The sequence below is a fragment of the Bubalus kerabau genome, chromosome 11 (genome assembly GCF_029407905.1).
Source record: "Bubalus kerabau isolate K-KA32 ecotype Philippines breed swamp buffalo chromosome 11, PCC_UOA_SB_1v2, whole genome shotgun sequence".
NCBI lineage: Eukaryota > Metazoa > Chordata > Mammalia > Artiodactyla > Bovidae > Bubalus > Bubalus kerabau.
This window is the reverse complement of record NC_073634.1, coordinates 101,812,261-101,829,796: the sequence shown is the minus strand read 5'-3', so window position 1 is coordinate 101,829,796 and position 17,536 is coordinate 101,812,261. Positions and strand designations below refer to the sequence as shown.

Below are 17,536 nucleotides of genomic sequence, written 5' to 3'. Positions count from 1 at the left end.
AGAGTCGGACACGACTGAGTGACTTCACTTTCACTTTTCACATTCATGCATTGGAGAAGGAAATGGCAACCCACTCCAGTGTTCTTGCCTGGAGAATCCCAGAGACGGGGGAGCCTGGTGGGCTGCCATCTATGGGGTCGCACAGAGTCGGACACGACTGAAGCGACTTAGCAGCAGCAGCAGCAGGCTTTCCCTTCTCCAGGGGAGCTTCCCAACCCAGGGGTCGAACCCAGGTCTCCTGCATTACCAGTGGATTCTTTACCAGCTGAGCCACAAGGGAAGCCCACCGCCAAACAGCGCTGCAAAGCGTGTGGAATCTTAGTTCCACAGCCAGGGACTGAAACCATACCACCCCCTGCATTGGAAGCAAGGAGCCAACCACTGGACTGCCAGGGGAAGTCCCTAGGATACTCTCTTCTAAAGCAAAGCAGCGTCCCCCGCTTCACCCATCCCAGGGTTATCCCAGAGCTTCTGCCTATGCTATTAGTCACAGGGGCTTCCTGATTCTTCCCTCACCTCAAGTCGTCCTTCTTCTCCCAGTGCACTGACCCCTCCAAACTTCACCTCTGTCCCCAGTTTCCACAGTGGTCCATCCAGTCGCTAACTCCCTTGCCCCAGGTTCCCCCCATCACTCCTCCCTGGAAAAACCCTATAGCCATCTTCCGTTGGGGGCACACTCCCAATCTCCACTCCCCACTGGCCTTGCACTGAGCCCAACAATTCAGTTTCCCTGGGCTCCTGCCCACCCTCCCCCTGCCGCCCCAGTGGTATTTCACCAGCTTGATCTTCTGATGCCCTCACTCTCCTGTCCCTACCCCAGTGAAAATCTCCCTGCCCTTCTTGGAGAAAAGAGAAGCCATCACCTTGGACTTCCTGGTGGTCCAGAGTTACCAGTCCGCCTTCCAATGCAGGGGACCTGGGCTTGATTCCTGGTGGAGTCTAGGATCCCACATGCCTCCAGGCAAAACTAGGTCTACAAAGAAAACTAGCCACAACAAAAAGCCTGCGTGTCTGTCGCAGCTAAGGCCCCAGGCAGCCAAATAAATATCTTTCAGAGAGTGAGGGGGGCCTCCCTGGTGGCTCAGTGGTAAAGAATCCTCCTGCCTATGCAGGAGACACAGGTTCGATCCCTGATCTGGGAAGATCCCACGTGCCGCAGACCAACTAAGCCCTTGCGCCACAACTGTGGAGTCTGTGCTCCAGAGCCTGGGAGCCACAACTGCGGAGCCCACAAGCTGCAACTACCAAAGCCCGCACGCCCTAGAGCCCGTGCTCCGCAATGAGAGAAGCCACTGCAATGAGAAGCCTGTACACCGCAACTAGAGAGGAGCCCCTGCTCACTGCAACGAGAGAAAAACCCACGCAGCAACAATGATCCAAAAAAAAAAAAAATAATAATTCTTTTTAAATAAAAGAGAGAGAGAGAAACCATCACCTGTGAACTCTCATTTCCAGTTTCCAAACCTTCCACCCCCTGCCGCCAAACCAGTCTCTTCTCTCACCACCTGTTATCACGGAAGAGCACCCCTTTCTCAGAATCATCCTTGGACTCCAAAAAAAAGCCATCCCTTTGCCCTTCCTGGATTACCAACACTCCTCTCTTCTGGATCCTTCCTTCAACATTCCAAAGGACTTGAAGTTCCCCCAACTTAAAATATGAATACAGTCACCTGCTGGCCCCCAGTGGCAGCCCTATCTCTCTCCTTTCCTCCAAACCTCTGGAAAAGGGGGTGTGACCCATGCTTTGCTTCTGGTCTCACTTCTCCACCTTCATTCCCTGCTTGACACACACCAACGCTTCTCCAGCCAAACTGCTGCTGCCAAGACCTGCATCCTCCTGGCCCCTCCCCCAGTGGAATTCCTCCTCATCCAAGAAGGCTCCCTCTGACGCCTGACCTCATACACCACTCCTTCTTTCTGCAAAACTGACATGTATCTCCCCTTCCTGCTGCTGCTGCTGCTGCTAAGTCGCTTCAGTCATGTCTGACTCTGTGTGACCCCATAGACGGCAGCCCACCAGGCTCCCCCATCCCTGGGATTCTCCAGGCAAGAACACTGGAGTGGGTTGCCATTTCCTTCTCCAATGCATGAAAGTGAAAAGTGAAAGTGAAGTCGCTCAGTCGTATCCAACTCTTAGTGACCCCACGGACTGCAGCCTACCAGGCTCCCACGTCCATGGGATTCTCCAGGCAAGAGTACTGGAGTCGGTTGCCACTGCCTTCTCCACTTCCTACCAGGACCCATCTGTCTAAAATAGAACTCCAGTCTTTCCTCCAAACCAGCTCCCACTCCAGTGGCCTCCCTCCAACTTGGGGACCTGATGATAAGTGCCTCTCTCTCCGCCCACTCCACACTCTCATCATGGCCAGACCACCTCAGTGTCTCCTGCACATGGTCACTCCTGTGGCTCAGAGCATCAGCACCACTCCCCCAGGCCACTGCACCTCTCAGTACTCACACCCCTACCCTAGGCCTTCTCCCTGGAAACCGTTCTGCACTGAGTGGTCCTTTCTTTTTCTTTTTTTTAAATTTGGCCACACCGCACAGCATGAGAGGCTTCCCTGGTGGCTCAGACAGTAAAGAATCTGCCTGCAACGCAGGAGAGCCAGGTTCAATCCCTGGGTTGGGAAGATCCCCTGGAGAAGGGAATGGCAACCCACTCCAGTATAATTTTCCAGTATAATCCCATAGACAGAGGAGCCTGGTGGGCACAGTCCATGGGGTCACAAAGAGTCAGACACGACTGAGTGGCTTCACACGAGGGATCTTAATTCCCCAACCAGGGATGGAACCTGGGTCCCTCGCTCTGCAGTGAAAGAGCCAAGTCCTAACCGTTGGACCACCAGGGAATTCCCTCAGTGGTCCTTTCTAATCGGCATGATGTTACACCCACTGGGGGCGGCCAATGCCCTCAGCATAGAGCTCAGATTCCTCCAGGAACAAGGAGACCCTTCATGGACTGCCTGATGCTTCTCCATCTTCCCTGACTTCCTCTCCCCTATCTCCTGCCCCAGCCAAACTGGACTATGTACAGGTTCCAGAACACTCTGTGCTTTAAGACCTTCCCATATTCTCTCTGTCTCTTTTTTAATTCTTCTGCTTGAACTGATCTTTCTCTTTCTGGTCAACTCTTCCAAGCCCTCTGGAAAGCCTTCCCGGATGTCATGTTGGGGACCTACCACTGCATTGCATCCTATATAGTCCCGTTCTCTCAGCAAATATTTACCGAGCACAAGTCATATGCAGGTAGAATTCTAGGTACTGGGGATACAGAGGTTCGGTCTATGTTCCTAGGGTGCTCACATTCCGATGAGGGAAGACAGACAGGAAACGAGCAAACTGACAAATGAATAAATAACTTCAGAGAACAGTAAATGCTACGGACGAAGTAAAACAAGTTAACGAGAACAGACAGTATCCGAGGGTGGAGGCAACACTGAGTAGACAGGTCAGTGAAGACATTCCGGAGCATAAGGGGAGCCAGCCAGGAGGAGATCTGGGAGAAGTTGTTGCATATGGACATGGGGCCAAGGCCCTGTGGTGGGAACAAGCCAGGAGGCCAGGGCAGTCAGTGCAAAGTGAGCAAGGGGAGTGTGGTAAGAGGTGGGGACCACTTAGGGTCTTAAAGCTATGGTGGGATTTTGGATTTTTTTTTTTTAAGTGCAATAGGAAGACATTGGAGAGTGTAAGCAGAGGAGTAACATGGTTTGTCTTAAAAAGATCGCTTTGGCTGCAGCTCAGAGGGTGGACTCTGGGGGCAAAGATGGAAGCCCGGGAAAGCATGTTACCAGGAGAGCTGATGATGGGCAGGGCTGAGATGTATAAGTGATTAGACGTGAGAAATGGAGGGAGGAGTCAGGTGACTCACAGGGTGTGATGTGGGCTGGGACTGAATGAAGAAGATCTATGCAGGGGCAGTAGAATGTGAAACCAGGTTCTGCTCTGGACCTTGTTGTGAGCTGCCTTTTATCAGACCTGCAGGTGGAAAGATCACACGCCAGACCTGCCTGGCTGTGAGTGCTGAGGCAAGGACCCGTCTGCCTTCCTCACTACTTATCCCAGCCCTACAGCAGGGCTAGCCCGGCATTGGGTAGGCTCTCGATAGAAATATGATGTTACTGAGTAGGGTGGGCTGATCAAGCGCCTGTACCCTTACTGACACTCATATATATATATATGTATTTTTTTTGCCTTATAATATAAAAATAGGACATACTCTTCAAAGGTAATATGACATCAAACTCAGAAACTCTAAAGCAGTGATTCTCCAAGCATGGTCCTTGGACCAGCCAGCATCAGCCTCGCCTGGAAACTGTTAGAAATGCAAATTTCTAGTTCCCTCCCCATACCTGTGGAGAAGGAAATGGCAACCCACTCCAGTACTCTTGCCTGGAAAATCCCATGGACAGAGGAGCCTGGTAGGCTACAGTCCATGGGGTCGCAAAGAGTTGGACATGACTGAGCGACTTCACTTCACTCACTTCATACTTTATCACTGGAGAAGGAAATGGCAACCCACTCCAGTATTCTTGCCTGGAGAATCCCATGGACAGAGGAGCCTGGCGGGCCATGGTCCATGGGGTCGCAAAGAGTCAGACACGACTGAAGTGACTGAACACGCATGCACGCCCCATACCTGGGCTTCCCTGGTAGCTCAGCAGTAAAGAATGCAGGAGACTTGGGAGATGCCAGTTCCATCCCTGGGTTGGGAAGATCCCCTGGAGGAGGAAATGGCAACCCACTCCAGTATTCTTGCAGGGAAAATCCCATGGACAGAGGAGCCTGGCGGGCTACTACAGTCCAAGGGGTCTCAGAGTTGGACACGACTGAGCAACTGAGCAGCAGCCGCACCTCTCCATACCCGCTGAATCAGAACCTCTGGGAGTTCAAGTTAAACAAACCAACAAGCCTTTCAGGTGATTTTGGTACCGACTCAAGACTGAAGCTGCTATTCTATGGGGCCTAAGGTCTCACTCTTGGGGTAATGCCTAGAAAAAAATGTTTGGGTCCATCTGGCTGAATAGGACCCAGACCACCCTGGACCAACATCTAGCTGGGCTCTAGATTCCTCCCCCCACTAGCACCTTCACCCCCATCCCTCAGTTATGGTAGTTCTGGCCAAAGCCAGGCGGTGGCGCCAGTGCCTCAGGCTCCGCTCTGGCTTCCAGAAATAGAGACCCTGGAAGGACTATCCCCCTCCCCAGCACCCTCTTCTTCCCTCTGGGAGCCTCAGCTCCAAGGTCTGCCCACTGGCAAAGGCTCTGCAGAGTGGCCTTCATCAGAGAGGGGGCTCTGAGGTTGGCACACCCAAGGTGAGGGCCAACCCCCTCTTCCTGGAGGTTAAGAGGGTGGGCAAGAGGAGACCCTTAGGTCAGAGAGAAATTAGGGGTCTCTGGCCTATGGGACTTGGGGGTCAGGAACCCTGGCAGGTGGCTGTGGTCTGGTGGACCCTGGCCACACCCCCATTAACCCTCTGCCTTCCTTGCCCAACCTACCGTGAGGTGAGGTCTCAGGTGCCGTTTCCCTTCCAATGGGTGGGGGCAGCCTAGAGGTACCCCAAGACCTGGACAGAGCCCCAGGGCTGGGGGTCTTCACAGCCTGGAAGCCAAGTAGATGGGGAGGGGAAGCCCACGGCAGAGGGGGTGCACGGATGGAGCTCTTACCAGCTGCTAGCTTCACGTCTCCTGGGTTGGGGGCTCTCTGGGCCCCTGTCCTGCTTTGTGGCCAAGGGAGCCCAGGTTCCAAGCCGGAGGAGGGGCCCACACATGGCTCCTCATCCTGGTATGCCGCTCGGCAGGTGGGGGTCCAGGAGCCCCCACCGGGCTCCCTCCCACCTCCGGTTCCAAGCTGGGTTCCAAGATGACCCAGGGCCGAGCGCAGTCTTGCCCCCCATCTGCTCTGCTGCCCCTCATCCTTCCTATTTGAGGGGAGACTGAGGACCCCCCCTCCAAATCCCAGCTGGAGTCACCACTCTGCTTAGACCTAGAATAGCTCCAGCCTTTGCTCCAGGAATCTGCCCCTCATCTCCAAGGGTCCCACCCAACGCCCACCCCACCCCAAAGGACCACCCTCTTGCTCTTGGCCAGGCCCTCGTCTCCCAGGAGCCCAGATGTGGAGCTGTCCTCTGAGGCTCTGCCCCGGTCTTCAGGAGGCTGGGGCCCAGCCAGCTGTTTTCCCCAGGCAGCCAGCTGTTTTGCCCATCACGAAGCCGCCCTGGCTCCTCTGCTAAGATCGTTGCCTGCTGCGTTGCTGTGGCTGGACTGCAGCGTGGCAGCCCCGCTGGGCCAGGGCCTGGGAGCTGTTAACTCCTCTGGGCCCAGGCAGCCCCTGCCCCTCCCAGCCTGATCCCTCTGGCCTTCCTCCGACCTACAACCTGCAGCAGTAGCCTGCTGCCACACTTCTAGAGACCCCTAAGCAGGCCAAGCATTACTGTCCCCACCCCCACTCAACAACTGCGAACCCAACCCGCAGCCCCTCCCCTCAACAGGGCCTTGTCCTCAGGTGACCCCAGGTGAGAGGAGGGTTCAAAAGGATAAACGCTACCCCATTCAGAATAATAAGGGGAATAGCTCTCATTAACTGTGTGCTGTGTGTGCCAGGCATTGTGCTAAGTGCTCGAAATGCATCATCAAACTGAATTTTCACAACAACCCTGTAAAGTAGGGAATATCTTAATTTTATAGATGAGAACACCAGGGCACGGTGAAGCTAAGTCACTAGCTCAAGCCCACACAGAACTGGGCTTTGAAACTCCAACTAGGCTGACTGCCCCTCCGGCTGGCCCTGGTGGGTTGCTGTTTAAGCTTCCCTGAGCGTCTCACCCCAGGCTTTCTTTCTCTGGTCTAAACCTCAGTAGTGCCATCTGTGAAATGGGAAGCTGACGGGTGGAATCACACCACCACCGGCTCCGTGGGCTGAGTCGGGAGCCATGCCAAGCTCTGTGCTCAGCACCTTCCAAGTATTATTAGCGGATCATTCCTCTCGGTGGCAGCGGTCAGCCTGGGCTGAGATCCCAGCTTTCCTGCTTCCCAGCAGCCTGGGTTTGGGCAAGGGAGTTTACCTCTCAGAATCTCCGTATCCAAAGCTGGAAAATACGAACAGTATCTACTGTTGATTTTTTGTGAAAAGGATGAGCTAAAGCAGGTAAAGTGGTTTACAGACACAGACAGAGTGGGTGGGAAATGTTATTCCTTCCTATTATGACTATAAACCACAACCCGGGGACTTGCCTGGCGGTTCAGTGGCTAAGGTTCCACTCTCTCAATGCAGGGGGCACAGGTTTGATCCCTGGGCAGAGGACGAGATCCCACATGCTGCAGCTAAGACCCAGAGCAGCCAAATAAACAATAAGGGCTTTCCTGGTGGCTCAGTGGTAAAGGATCTGCCCTGCCAATACAGGAGACATGGGTTCAATCTCTGATCCGGGAAGACCCCACATGCCTTGGAGCAAACAACAAAACCTGTGCACCACAACTACTGAGCCTGTGCACCCTGGAGCCCGAGCTCCACAATAAGAAAAGCCACTGCAATGGGAAGTCCGCGCACCACAGCTAGAGAGTAGCCCCTGCTTTCTGCAACTAGTCAAAAGCTTGCACAGCAATGAAGACCCAGCGCAGCCAAAAGTAGATTAATTTTTTAAAAGTCAATAAATAAATATTAAAAAAAATAAGATAGGGAACTTCCCTGGTGGTCCAGTGGCTAAGACTCCATGCTCCCAATGCAGGGGACCCAGGTTCAATCCCTGGTCAGGGAACTAGATCCCACATGCTGCTGCTGCTAAATCGCTTCAGTCATGTCCGACTCTGTGCGACCCCATAGACAGCCGCCCAACAGGCTCCTCTGTCCCTGGGATTCTCACATACTGCAACTAAAACCCAACACAGTCAAATAAATAAATAAAAATAAATATTAAAAAATAAATGAATAAACACAATCTGGAAGGATCTGAATGGTCCACCCACCATAGTGCACCCCCATGCCCAGCACGGAGCTGGCATGTTTGAGGGCTCTGTCGTTTCTTGTGAATGCGTGCACCATGGTCCAGTGATACTCATACCCACCCGGGCACAGCAGGCTTGAGAGGGTGCACCGTTGTCCCCATCGCATAGTTACAGGGGTAGAGCAGTGGGAATCCCCAGGTGCCCGGCTCTGAACACATCCTGAGGCCGGAACCTGGCCTGTCGGGAAGGGCAGGAGAGACCAGGGAACAGGGACAATCCCAGGGCCGAGACAGCCCAGAAGGTGACTGGGCCGATGCTGGGTGGGATCCCAGGGTCTGGGAACGACCCCTCAGGATGCAGTGACCCGTGCTCTTCCCCTTTGTCCCCTCCCCCCTGCCCACCATGGGTCAGCTCCCTGGTCCCAGCCTAGACATCTGGAACTGGGACAGACAAAGGGCCGTGAGGAGGGACAATAACCTTCTGTCCATTTTCAGATGCCGGGCCGGGCCTGGCCAGGGCTGGGGGCCGGAGCCCCGGCAAGGCGGTGCCAGGCCCCCCGCGGGCAGCGGACAATGTTGGCAGTGATGGAGAGGAGGCATTTCAAAGCGTTTTGTTCCCGGTGACCCCCTCCCCCCAACATCTCGCCCCAGCTTGGGGTGAGGCCCCAGCCCCACCCCCAGCCACCCAGGCCCCTGCTCCGGGCAGCTTGGGGACCGGCCACATTCTTGACCTCAGGGGAAAAGTTTAGACTCTCTGCGCCCTGGGCAACAATAACAGTGTCACAGACCTGATTTAGGAGCAGCGCTTACCATCACAAAGCGGCAGACAAAGAGCCTGGTCTGAGAACGCGCAGGGCCTCTGCGCCTACTCCTCCAACCGCTGTTCACTCCTCTCCAGGGCCCTGCCTGGGCAGGACTGGGTACCAGGGCCTGACCCTGGGCATAGAAAGCCAGAGCAGGACTCAGGAGTGAAGGAAAAGGGATGGAGGATCCAACTGGGAATGAGGGAACCTGAGAGCTTTCCTGAGAGTACCTCTCCTCTCTGGGCCTCAGTTTCTCTCTCTGTAACCAGGTGGCTAAACTATAAGGCTCAAAGTAAGAGGCTCTGATCTGCAGACAGAGGAGGTCTCTTTGATGATGATCATGAAAAGGATTTCTCACTTCATTCTGGGCGCTTCACAGAAGCCAGGCACTGAGATCACTGACTGACCCCTTGCTACCTTAAGCCACCACTTCTTTTTCTTTTTTAAATGATGGAGACCATGCAGCAGCATCCTCTGCCTCTTACTCACCCAGAGGAAGAGGAGAATTATCAACAGCCAGTGGCAGTTGCAGAAATAACCCTCAGAGCAGGTTGCACACTCGAGAGAGAACGGAGAGCCTCTTCCTTGGGGTTTCTGGTGTTTGACAGGGTCAGAGAAACTTCTCTAGTAATGAACTATAGACAGGATTCCTGAAAGGAGAGTTTTTCATCCCCTTTGATCATTTAATCCTCACCAACCTCACAAAGCGGGTGTACCGTTAACCCTAGTATGCAGTTGATAACTGAGGCTCAGAGAAGCTGAGTTGTTTGTCCCAGGCCACACAGCGTGGAGGTTACAGAGCCGAGATACAAGGCAAGGCTGGTTCCCCTCTGATTATAGATTCTACTGTGGAAGGAAGGAGAGAAGGACAACGAGAGGCAGCTGGACCCTGCTGAGTCCTGGGTGGGAGGGCCTCTCCTCCCAGCCAGAAGGCTATGAATAAATAAATGTCTGATTACCCCCAGGGGGAATTCCACCCTTGGAGCAGGTGCCTTTAAAAACTAGATTGATTCTTGTCTGTCAGCAGAGGTTGGCTTGGCCAAACACCCAGATGCAGGGGATTGGACACAATGACCTCTAGTGGAGACCTCCTAGTAATTAGAGGCAGGATAGGGGGACATTTAAAGGCTTAGGATGCTGGAGGCAGCCTGTGAGTTCGAATCCCAGTTCTGACTTTTCCTAGCAGTGTGTCCACAGACAAGTGACTTCCACTTTCTGCGCCTCGGTTTTCCAGCCTGCAAAACTGCACCCACCTTCAAGGAGACCATTCAGCGAAGTACAAGCAAGGCTTTGGAATGGCCCCTGACTCAGTGAGGGCTGTCTGCTACACAGGGCAGGACACCTCAAGGTGGGCACTTTGGGGACCCTGTGGTAGGCAGGCAGCTGTTGGCCTCGCTTTCCAGGGAGTGGTTGGGCTTTGATTACAGCATGAGGCACTATGGTTACACCCTGAGCTCTAAGGAGGCCCTGTATTCTGGGATCTGAAAAGCCGAGGCCAACCATGGCTTCCGAGGGGCCATCAGAAGAGACTGACTTCTCTGATGCCTGGGCAGGGGCTCTTGGGCCCTGGGCACGGTGCCTGGAGAGAGGACAGAAAGCGAAGGATGCCCTGGGAGGTGCTGTCTGCAGTCTGCCCTCCCACTGCTGTCCCTGAAAAATCCAGAGGGACCAAACCGTATGTGGAGGGGGACGGCCAGGGACCTGTGCATGGCCGGCATCCGCAGCACAAACGGTACTGCCCCTGGCGTCCTCAGGGGGCCTGGTGGGCTTGAGTTCCAACTCCGCCACCAGGATGAGTTGCTACCCCTCTCTGAGCTCATCCCAAAGGTCGTTTAGGATCCAGAGTGTTCAGAGGAGACCATCCCAGGAGCCTCTGTGATTCCACAGGTCTAATCAAAAAGTTGGCTTGGAATCCAAGAGTCCTGCTTGCCAGACTCCAGCCCCTTCTGCCTCCCTTCATCTGCAGACTTCAGCTCCAGCTCCTCTAATCACCCTTTGGCTCCTCTCACCAAACTACCAGTGCCACGCGCACCGCAGACAGAGGGCGAGACAGCCCGACAGAAACTGGCGCGGATTTCTGGGGATGCGTGGGGCTCCTGGGAGCCCCAACGAGGACAGCCTCCCACTCCCTCACTGCCTGCTTGGGGGCGGGAGGAGCACTCACCTGTGGGGCAGAGCATCTGTCTTGGGGTCCCCTCGGCCCTGGAGGCGGGTGGTACTGCTGGAGCCGCCGTCTCTGGCACAAGGTGACTTCCCTACCCAGTTCCTGCTGCTGAGAAGGGCCGGTCAGGCAGGCCTTCAGGTGCCAGCCCACCCTTCCTGGGCACAGATTTTCCTGGCATCTGCCGGGTAGGGAGGGCACTGGCTGAGGGCTGGGCCATGGGGATGGGCAGGATTGGGGCAAAGGTGTCTCCTAGGGGGCTTGTCTGCGGTCCCTGAACCCACTCCTTCTCTGGACACTGTGGGCTGGGGGTCCAGGAAGCCATGGCCCCTTGAGAACCTGGAGAGGGTGGATGCAGCAAGGCTGAGAGGAGCCCCAGGCCCTGCCCCATCTGCCCCCCGCACCCCTCCATGCCCCCGCCCCAGCAGGCCAGCACGGGCTCAGGCTGAGGTGTTTGTTTTTCCTGTCTTCACACTGACTCCATTCAGAGCGGCCTTTCTCCACCCCCGGCCAGTGGCCAGGGAGCCAGAGCACCAGGGAGAGAGATCACTGCCCCCACCCTCCTCTGTTTGCAACCCCCTCCTGCCATCTTCCCCTCGGGAATGTCAGCCTCCTCGAGGGCTTCCTGGTTTGGGGCGTACTGCAGAATTTGGGGGGGACTGGGGCAGGGGGGCCCACCCCAGAGAAGAGTAAAAGAGGGGAACCAAATGGAGCCGAGGCGGTGGGGAAGAGGGGTGTGACGTGAGGTCAGGAAAGAAGAGAAGAGGGACAGGGCTGTACGAGGGCCTGGCAGGGAGCAGGGCTCCTCACACAGGAGGCTGGGGCAGAGGTGGGTGGGGCGGGGGGCGCACACAGAGCTGGAGCAATGGAGCAGGGGACGGCACTGGAGGCGGGGAGCACCTTGACAGGCTGACGCAGGGCCGCATGCCTGGCCCTGGGCCCTCAAGGCTTGGGAGCTCCTGACTCCCACCTGAAGAGTAGCCTCTTCCTCATCCCTGGGCCCAGGGCCCCAGGCAGGGAGGCGGGGGGGGGGGGGGGGTGCTGTGACCTGGTCTGGGGCCCCGGGGGAGGGAGGAGGGTGAAAAGTTTCCCCAAGTCAGAAGGCCACGGGGGAGGATTCTCAGGGGGGTCCCGTTCTTTGCTCCCTCTGACTGTCACGTTGGTACATAAAGGGGGTAGAAAGGTCAGATGTGGCCTTTCAGGCCCGTGGGAAAAACTCTGCCCATTTCCCTAATCCATATTTATTGGTGTGAGACACTGGGGTGGGAGGAAGCCCCCCGCCCCCACCCGTCGCCCCGGCCAGGCCAGGTTAGCACTAAGAACAGGCTCCATGTCACCCAAATCCTACTCTTTGTCTCCAGATTGGCTCCAGAGTCCTCCCCCTTCCCTCCTCCCCTTTGCTCCCCTCCACCCCCTTTGGGGTTGCCAAGCAACCGTGGAAGGGTAGCTGAGATATTTTCTTTATTACAAGCAAAGGCAAGACAGCATCATGGCCCCAGGAGGGGAGTAGGCTGGGGGCTGTGCTCTAGGGGGACCTCGCTACCTCGGTCTGCTCCTGGGTGTGGGCAGTGGGGAGACAGAGCCTCAGAGCCCAAGAGAAAGGGGAAGGCGGAAGCGAGTGGCGGTGACTAGGTGGACGGGGACACAAATGGGGACCCAGTCCACAGAACGCTGGAGAAGCGGTGGAGCCCGGTGGCCCAGGCCTGAGCCCTCACCTGTAACCCACCAGCTCTGCGTCCTGGGCCAGGTCACTTCCCTTCCCTGGCCTAATTCTGCCCCTTGATAAAATGAGAATAATAACGTGTATTATCTCATTTAATGCTCACATTAACCCCATGAGACATTCATTCCCCTCCACCTTTTAACGGCTTAGGAACCTGAGGCTCAGAGAGAATGTGATGTGTTTCCCAGGGAAGTGGCAGAAAGTGAAGATTCCTGAGCCCCAACCGTTTTCTTAACACCAGCTTTATTGTGATGTAACCCACATACCATACAATTTGCCCATTTAAAAATGTACAACTTGGGGACTTCCTTGGTGGTCCAGGGATTAAGAATCCATCTTCCAATGCAGGGGATGTAGGTTCAATCCCTGGTAGGGGAACTAAGATCCCGCATGTCATGGGGCAACTGAGCCTGCACCCCAACTAGAGAGAAGCCCACACACCCCAACTAAAGAAGGCTGGGCGTGCTCTGATGAAAGATGCCGCATGCCACAACTAAGACCTGATACAGCCAAATAAATAAATAGTTTTAAAACACAAAATGTACAGTGTAATGGCTTTGAGTGTATTCAGAGTTGTGTGACCATCACCACAATCAACTTTCAAACCTTTACATCACCCCAAGAAAGAAACCCCGTACCCATTAGTTTTCACTCCCTATTCCCCCCAACTTCTCTTCTCTCCATCCCTAGGTGACCACTTTTTGCTTTCTGTCTCTATGGATCTGCCTATTCTGAATATTTCCTTAAACGGAATCAGACAATATGTCTGAGTCCCAACTTTTAACTTCCAGTGGCTCCAACATCACCGGGTTCTGGGGAAATAGGGGTGTCAGATGGTGGCTTGGCTAAGAACATGGCCTATGCTGACAGGCAGACTTGGTTCTAAACCTGGGCTCTGCACCTGGGGGCAGTCACTTCCTTTGTCTGGTTCTCGGGTTCCTGGTGTGTACAATGGGAACGCTAACAGTGTTCCTTACAAAGCCGTGAGCCTTGAGAAGTGCTTGGCCCAGGGGACTTCCCTGGTGGTCCAGTGGCTAAGAGTGCACTCCCAATGCAGGGCGCCTAGGTTCTATCCTTGGTCAGGGAACTAGATCCCACAGGTGGCAGCTAAGACCTGGTGCACCCAAATAAATAAATAAAAATAAATATGTTTAAGAAGTGTTTAGCCCAGCACCTGGAACTTAATATATGGTTGTTTTGAACTAGATTACAATAACCCATACATCTGGCCCACCCCTCTATTAATATTTATCTCTTTACCCTGGCAATTAATAAAAGCACCTTCTAAGAGTCAGGCATTCTTCTAGGAGTTGGAGACAGAGCAATGAACAGGACATGATCCCTGTCCACATAGGGTTTACTTTCTAGGGGAGAGACAAATTCGACAGTGGGTAAATAGCAGGCTTTCAGGGAGGGCTACGTGTAATAAAGGGCTTCCCTGGTAAAGAATCCACCTGCCAGTGCAGGAGATGTGGGTTCAATCCCTGATCTGGGAAGGTCCCTTGGAGAAGGAACTGGCAACCCACTTGAGTATTCTTGCCTGGGAAATCCCATGGGCAGAGGAGCCTGGCGGGCTGCAGTCCATGGGGTCGCCAAAGAGTCGACTGAGTGACTGAAGGACAACGACAACGTGTAATAAAGACAACAGCACAGCATGAGAGGATGAAGCAGGTGGGGGAGGTCGCTACTTCAGTGTGGAAGGTTTCTCTCTCCTGCCTCTGCTCGTTTCATGGAGAAGAACGTCTTTCGTAAACTGCAATCTATTGCACAGGGTGGAGGGGCCCTGAGGGTGCCCTCTGAGTGGGGCCAGTGGCCAGGCTGTGTCATCTTCTGAGACTGGGGATGTGTCGGGTTGTCCATTCATTTCCAGGGCAGGCCACTCAGCCTGTCGCCATGTAAGAACACTGGCTGCTCTTAGAGAACTCCGCACGGATGGGGCAGTAGGAGCCCCGAGCCGGCAAGGGCCTAGGCTGGGGAGACTCACTGAGTCATCACTGGGCTCTTTTCTCTCTCCCAGGCCACAGTGAAACCTGGACTGACGGGAGCATTCGGGGACAGGACTCCGGGGGTGGACATATCTGGAACAGGGATGCAGCCTGACTGACCTGTGGCCACAGCTGCTTCCTATGCACCTGTCGCCAAACTCTGGTCCTGAGCCTGCCTCTGAAGCACAGAATCACAGCTGCAGCGTGAAGGAAGCCCCCTTGAATGAGCCCCCCGTGGCAGTGCCTCCAGCCCCACACTTAGAACCTCAGCTGAGTGGCTATATTATGCACCCACAGTGGATTCCTTATTCACTTTATCTTCCATTAACTGTCCCAATGTCTGTTTTCTCATCCATCTATCTGTCCGTCCATCCACCCATTCACTGAAGTACGACTCCTATAAAGCATTCACCCATTCATTCAACAATTCGATTACTTGAGCATATCCTTTGTGCCGGGCACAGTGTCTGGTCTAGTCCTTGGTCAGATGCCAGTCCTGGTAGGAAGGGCATGCCTAGCTGGCAGTGTGGGTGGCTCGGCCACCTTCTTCCTGAGAGTTGGTCTTTCTTAATAAGGGAGAAGGGAGAGAGCAGAGACGGAAGATTTGCGTGCGCCCTTGAGCCTGAACGTGAATGTGCGTGTGTGTGTGTGTGCTGGAAGATAACGACAAAACCTGACTGCAAGCAAACGCAAGGTGTATATGGACTTTCCCAACACCATGACCATCTAACCGTCTCTAGGGAAGCAGAACAGGCATGATGGCCCCATTTCAAAGAGGCAACAACTAAGGTTCAGGCTGTAGGAATTCACTTGCCTGGAGGTGCAAGGCGATGCTGCCTCTCCCAAACACCGGCTCACCTCCTTCCTACTGGGAGAATCAGTTAGTCCTGTACAGTCGCAAAGGATTTTGCCAGAACTTCAGTTAAAGGGTTTTCCTGTGGCCCTCATCCTTTCACTGGGGCTGGTTCCTTTCTGTGTGCCTGTCTGTCTGTCCACTGGATGGAGATACTTCTGGACAGGTAATGTCACTCTGTTCATCTTCCCCTTCCCCCTCCTCCCAGGTACCGGCATACACATGGTACAAATGCTCCCTAAATGTGACTCATTGCCAAGTAACCTGAGGTCACCCGGACTGCTGTTAAGAACTGGGGGTGGGGGGCGCGGGTGCTCTGCTTTGCCATCACCTAAGCCCAGCTCCCCCACCAGCTCTCACCTGCAAACCACCAGTAGCCTAACTGGTCTCCGTTGTAGGCCAGCTTGCTTCTATATTCCGCCCCCCTCCCCTCCCCCTTACTTGCTACACTCCAGCGCCAGCAAACCTTTAAATATGTAAATCTGAACTTCTCAGACCTTCCAGGATCCCCACTGCGTTTAGGGTAAAATCACAGATCCTCCCAGCATCCTTCGGGGCCCTGTGGGGGTCAATCCTGGCTCTAACGCCACTTCCCCTTTGCGCTCCAGCCATGCCAGAGCTTTTTCCCTCCCAGAACTCCCCAAGTTCTTTTTTCGCCTGTTGGCTTTGGAGGTGCCCTTCCCTCCTCCTCAGCGCCCACCCGCCTTCACCTCGCCAGCCCCTCCTCTCCTCCGGACGGCTCTCCTTTCCTGGCGCTTTCCTCTGCTGGGCATCTCCTCCGGGGATGTCTGCCCACGGCTGAGTCCCCGCCTAGCACACAGTAGGCAGGCTATAAATATCTCTTCAGTGACTGGCGGGAGGACCCTTCAAGGCGCCTTCCTTTCCCTGAGGGTGAGGGGAGCTGACCCTCCTCTGTCCGGGACTGACAGCTTTAAGTAGCTCTGACAGACACCCGTGTAGAGACTCCTCTCGCTCTCTCTGTCAAGGTTGTGTTTCTGCCAGGCTGGTCTGGGGCTGGGCCTGGATTATAATTTATAAACAGACACAGGGTGCCTCCTGGGTTTCAGTTCTGAGTGTGCACTTACGCAAGTCCTCTCCGTATCTTCTGGGTATCCATATTTCACATCAAGGGTGGGAATCTAGGGTGGGAGTTGGCTTCCAGCTCTGGCTCTGTCACCTGCCACTGGGGACTAGGGACTTAGCTAGCCACCAACCTCAGTTTCTTCATCTGTAATATGGGGCTGACAACAGTGCCTACTTCCCAGGGTCGTTGTGAGGAGTTAACAGGCTCCTACCTTCAAGGCGCTTAGTGCTCGGTACTTAAGGCACTTGTCACAGTTTTTATTATCAGATGGAGCATTCCCAGGGAGTGAGTTAGGACCTGGTGAGCAGGGCTCCCTCTCTATAAAACCTCAACTTCGAGTATTACTCATCAGAAGTCTTTTTTCTCAACTTCCGTATGAAATTCCAAGAAGTTCATGGGGTTCGTGTTGAAGTCAGCGATGGCTATTCAGTGATTGTCTGGGGACAGGGCACGGTACTAGGCTCTCAATGCAAAAAGATCCGGAAGACCTACTTCCTGATCCAGTGAAGAACACAGACCGACGGAGACTTGCAGTTGAGTGGTGGCCCACGGAGTGTGGGCAGAGGAGAGGATTTCAGCAGCAGGGGCAAGGCTGCTTTGGTGCCTGGGGAACCCTGGAGTACATGGAGAGCGGAAAGGGAAGAATGGCGAGGCGAGGCGTGAGCTCTGCGGGTCAGGAACTGGGTCTATGTCCCCCTGTAGATTGAGAGCCTTCTCTGCATCAGACCTGGCTGGTCTGGGCTGGGGTAGGCGCATATCAGACCTAGATGGAGCCCCTGCCCTCCAGGACCAGAGTGGCTGTCCAGTGGAAAAGACAATGACCAGACAAGAATGAATAGATTCCACGCCCCTCTCACGCCCTTCTGCTCCCCCACCCCACCCCCACATCCCTGGCAGAGCTGAGATATCCAGGAGCCCGCCAGGAGGTATCCTGGGAGTAAGCCCTTGTCCTTGGCTGGGGAGAGGGCAGTCTCCAGACCCCTAGTGG

General features: G+C 54.7%; 2 non-coding genes across 2 annotated transcripts; one reads left to right on the top strand and one right to left on the bottom strand.

The window, feature by feature from the left end:
• Positions 1–7,680: 7,680 nt before the first annotated feature.
• TRNAW-CCA (transfer RNA tryptophan (anticodon CCA)) lies at positions 7,681–7,753 on the top strand. The gene has a single exon. It is a non-coding gene; the product is annotated as a tRNA-Trp (tRNA).
• A 1,445-nt stretch (positions 7,754–9,198) lies between these two features.
• LOC129623945 (small nucleolar RNA U3) lies at positions 9,199–9,408 on the bottom strand. The gene has a single exon (XR_008700691.1). It is a non-coding gene; the product is annotated as a small nucleolar RNA U3 (small nucleolar RNA).
• Between the last annotated feature and the right edge of the window lie 8,128 nt (positions 9,409–17,536).